Source organism: Echinops telfairi, unplaced genomic scaffold (genome assembly GCF_000313985.2).
Source record: "Echinops telfairi isolate 266 unplaced genomic scaffold, ASM31398v2 ScPeMD7_5805;HRSCAF=6673, whole genome shotgun sequence".
Classification (NCBI taxonomy): domain Eukaryota; kingdom Metazoa; phylum Chordata; class Mammalia; order Afrosoricida; family Tenrecidae; genus Echinops; species Echinops telfairi.
The window spans coordinates 260,388-265,658 of NW_022109704.1; positions in this window are offsets into that span (position 1 = coordinate 260,388).

Consider the following 5,271-nt stretch of genomic DNA (forward strand, 5'->3'; position numbering starts at 1 on the left):
GGGTAAGAAATCAAATGACTTACTGCACTGGGAAGATCTGCTGCAAAAGATCACATTAAAAATATTAAAGAGCAAATAGGTCACTTTGAGGATTTCGTGCACCAGTTCCAAGTCATGGTGTTTCCATTCAGCTTATACACCTGGGAAGCTGGAAAGTGAATAAGAAACGTGCAAGAAGTACTGATGCGTTTGAATTGTGTTGCTGGTGAGGATACTGACTATACTACGGACTCGCGGAAGAATGAACAAATTTACCTTGGAAGAAGTACAGTCAGAATTCCCTTTAGAAGGGAAGATATCAAGGCTTTGTCTCCTGAACTTTGGACATGTTATCAGGAGGGACCCATCTCTGGAGCAGAACATTGTGCTTGGTAATATGGAAGGTAGGAGAAAAAGAGGAACGCTGTCGATGAGATAGATGGATACAATGACGGTAACAATGGGCTCAAACATAACAGTCGTGAAGAAGGCACAAGACTGGGCAGTGTTTCATCAAGTTATATACTGGGCGACTATATGACCAACGTGACAGCACTTAACTGTAATAACAACATATAGCTCCGAATCTGCTTTGAAGGTAAGGAGCTCGGCAGAAGTAACCCCGAGTCTTCTGCATGAGGACATGAGCCGAGTTTCATGCCTCTCTGCAAGCAGCTGTCTTCCTGGAGACTCCCAGCCCACCTGCCTCAGCAAGTCTCCCGCCCAGACTTCCCCCTGCACACTTGGCAGACACTGATGGTAAAACCCACACAGGAAGCATGTATTTCCAAATTTCATCAGTTCTCTTGTAGGGCCCTGTTTTCCTGCCCCTTCCTGGAGCCCGTTGCTTCTCCACCCTGATGTCTTTGGGTGCCCAGCCCTGAAGACAGCGATTGAAGGAGAGAAGCCCCCTAATTCCTGAGCGTGTTAGTCATCCTTTTCACTTTCTGAGTTTGACATTAATGCTTTTTCTTTTTTAGTGATTACTTTTTAATGATTTTTCTAATAAATATCTGGTCACTCGCCACTCATCTGGCCAGCATATGGACAGGGGCCCAGGGCGGCATAATAGAAGCAAATCATTGGCCCAGACTCAAATTCCCCTCCCTGCGGTTCTCAGGCCATTCTGTACCATACTGAGTGATGGCCTAAGTCAGATGCGTTCCAGGCAGGCTTGTATGCAAGTGCTCCTTTGAAAAATAAAATAAAATGTTATATATCTACATCTACATCTATCTATCTATCTACCTATCATCTATCTATCTATCTATCTATCTATCTATCTAGAGAGAGAGAGAGAGAGAGATTTACATCAGCTGAACACAAAGCGAGAAATGGAAGTGAACAAACACCGAGGAGACAGGCCAGGCGTCTAATGTAAGTCCAAAGCAAGTCCAAAGTCTGGACCTTACCCAGCCACCTTCAGAGGAACTTCCATGACCTTGGATTGCCTTGGAAAGAGAGGTGATTTGAACTTCCTTTCAAGCATTTTTATCTAACTATTTATTTAAAGGAAGGGGAATTTTGTTAAATAGTGATTTTTTCTTCTTCTTTCTAGACTTCCAATGAGTTTACAAAACAATGCTTCCCAACCTTCTTCAATGTCTAGATCACAAACAAAATGAGAACATTGGGAAAGCTCAGGTGGGGGGTTTCTGCAGCAGAAGTGGGCATTGGTGGCGTTCCAGCCACCCTACAGATAGAGGGAGTCCGTCTGTTCGAGCTCACCAGCTGGGAGCACTTTTCCTCTCATCGGTCATTTGGTTGCTGCCCTTGCCTCTGAGCCCTTGGGAAGCAATGACAAGGTCATTCGCAGTTTGACTCAAGCAACCATGTCCTCGGGAAAAGATGAGGCTGTCTGCTCCCATAACGATCTTGTCTTGGACCAAAGGAACAGGTCAACTCTGTCCTAGAGAGTCACGATGGTCAGAGTTGACTCAATGACAGTGGGGTAATTTGGGGTCCTTGCAACACCCAGAGGGTGCTTCTGGGCCCTGGACTTTTGAGAGCAGTGGAATTGGCAACAAGGAGAATGACTGAGACGTTTTGTAGATGGAAATCAAAGCTTTATTATAACATGACAGAAAAGAAGACATGAGGATTTAGAGCCAGGCTGAGCACTGAGCTGTCCCACCAGTCTTCCCCAGGATCTCTGTGAGTTGTCTTGATCCCTATCAAGCCTGGAATTCCATGACAGGGAGTGGAAAGAGGGCAACATCAGCTTTTGGAACGTGGATCCCTCCAGTAGCTACTCCATGGCCTCCCATCAGCAGCAGCCCCCTGAGCTGGAGCCACAGCAGCCCCCGGAGCTGGCACTGCTGTCCCCAGACTTGACATGGCTGTCGCCAGAGCTGACACTGTTGTCCCCAGACTTGGCACTGCAGCAGGAAGTAACCTGAGGGCATTTGGGGGGACACTCTGGAGTGCACTTGGGGGGAGAGCACTTGGAAGAGCACTCAGGGGTGCACTTGGGGGAGGGCTGGCACTGCTGCTGGTTCTGTGGGCAGGAGGACATCTTGGCAGGACTTTCAATCTGAAAATTAATAAGGAAGCTCTTTAGATAGATAAAGCAAACATGACAATATGATCTCTTTTCCAAATAAATCAAGGTGATTAGTAAGGATATCTAACGTCTAAATAAAAAAGCCAAACACTGCCACCGAGCTGATGCCTACTCAGCCTCCTTTCAGGGCAGGGGAGGCTGCCCTTGTGAGTTTCTGAGATTGTAACTCTCTTTATGGGAGTCGAATGCCGTCTTTCTCCCTCGGAGCACCTGGTGGTTTTGAACTGCGGACCTTGCAGTTCACAGCCCAACAAGAAAGCCACTATGCCACCAAAGCTCCTATCTAACATATACACATCAGTAAGCAAATGAAAATATTCTAACTCACTACCTTCGATTCCGACTCACAGAGACCCTGTAGGACAGTATAAAACTAGCTCTGTGGGTTTCTAAGCTGACAGCTCCTTGCAGAAAGCCACCTCTTTCTTCCACAAAGGGCTGGGGGTTTGGAACTACTGCCCTTATAGCTAGCACCCGATGCATAATCAATACGCGATCAGGGATCCTTATTGTGCAGCGTAGGACTCTTCCTGGGATAACCTGGATCCACCCTCCTAAGTAAAAATCTGTGATCTGAACAACCAGATATAGGATGGAGTTGCTCGTGCTTTTACACAAGATGTAGCCAGTAATTTTTAACCTTCATGAGTCTGCACACAGTGCTCACACCCCTACCGCACATCCTATTAACATAAGAATACCCTACCCCCCCCCGAAAAAAATGAGGTGCTCATGCTTTCCCAAGGCCAACTCAGATTTCTAGGGCCTGGGTTCAGACTGAGTCTTAGTTCTGTCTAGTATATCATCACTGAATCAAGGACGTGACCTTCTCTCTGCCTTCTGCAGACCTGCCCCAGCAGCCCCCAGAGCTGCCCTAGCAGAAGAGGCTGGAGGAGGCATGGGCTGAGCACTGAGGAGGATATTTTAGGGGGAGCATGGGGGTCCCTTTGGGAGTGGGCTGACATTGCTTCTGCTTTTGCTGGCAGGCTATATTAGCAGCAGTTCAATCAACCTAGTAGATAATGAATCTTTGTTAGCTATTTAAAACCAAAGGTCATAATGACACCTCTTTTTAAAATTAATATGCAAATGCAGAAGACGGATAATATTTAGGTTATCTAAGATACCTGAAAGAAACTTGAATGTTTCCTCCAAATAAAAGTATGTTGACTATGAATTCAATGCAACATGCCTCTTCTTTTGCCTTTTAGGGAGAAACTGGGATTTCCCCATGCTCACCACAACACGGGGACTTCCCAACTTCTCTTCACCCAAGTAGCAGTGAGGGACCAGAGGTCCTGACACACGTTAAGTCGTACTCTGGTACAACATTCCCCCAAAAGCAAAAGAAGACAAACGAACGTCTTCGTGTGGAGCATCAGTTCATTTCTGCCATAGGAAGGTGCCCACCCTGGCCGTTTCCACGCTGCAATGTGGAGCTGGGGAGGGAGCCGCGCAGTGAGCAGCACCAGGCTCATCGGCACTCCCCTCCCAATCCAGAGTGAGATTCCCAGAGAAAGGGGAGGCCAAGGCTTACTCCTGCTCACTGTGGCACCGGTTTAAGACGCACACCACTTTCCTCAGCCTCCCTCCTCCCTCCCTGGGCAACCCTGAGCCTCAGTGGCTCTCTCTGTGCAGCCCTGGAGCGCCCACAGGCACACTCACCTGGCTCTGGTGGCAGACAGGAAGAGGGATGCTTCCAGGCAAGTCTGAGCAGCTAAGTTCCTGGAGCCAGGAGGGACTTTTAAAGAGGGTGGGTGGGTCCTCCAGTGGCTCTTGCTCAGCCAGCCCACAGCTGAGTCATTGTGTAGATTCCTCTGTCTCCTTCCCGGTCCCTTCCCCCCACCCCCCACCCCCATGCAGGAGACTCTGGATGCTTCCAAGAGGCCTTCTGGAAATGGAATCGGAAAAGCCTTGGTCCCAGGTCAGATCCCTATGATTGGTCAAGGCTTCAGGCTGGACACCTCTTTGTGCATGTCCTCTGAGAAGACCTCAGTCCTGAGCCAGAATTTCTCCTCTGTGTGTGTGTGTGTGTGTGTGTGTGTGTGTCTGTGTTCACCTCTTTTTGCATGTCCTCTGAGAAGACCTCGGTCCTGAGCCAGAATTTCTCGTGTGTGTGTGTGTGTGTGTGTGTGTGTGTGTGTGTGTGTTCTGGTCTAGTTCCCTCTGTCTGGATGGGAGTGGGAGTGCAAGGGCTGAACATCCCTCACAAGACCAAAAGCAAAACCAGGACAGACAGTGCCAGATAAGATAACTGGGGAGATCAGATACTCCGGGTTCCAAGGAAGCCACAAGGAGTCCACAAGCAACTCTCTGCGTAACAAAAAATTTCCTTTACAATCTAAACACATTAATCAGAGGAATTCATTATACTGGACCTGATACTAAAGTCAGAAAACTTGCAACAGGTTGGTTGGATAATATTTGAAAATTGCTCAGATACTGTGATTAGCAGTTCTCATATGTAAAATGAGCACCTCCATCACTGTTTAGATTATTAAATGAAAAGTGAGAAAGCGTTTAACACCATACTCTCTAGTTAAAACATGCTTAATAAATATGTAGCTAAGAGAAAGACTTAACGTTCTGAGTTGAGTTCTGAAGTAGGTAAGAAACCTCAGATAATTTAACTCAGTAAAATGCCTAGACTATTTGAAAACGTCCTCATTCAAAAAGCTCAAAACTCACTCCCATCAAGTCAGAGCCAACTCATACGCTCCAAGAGCGCG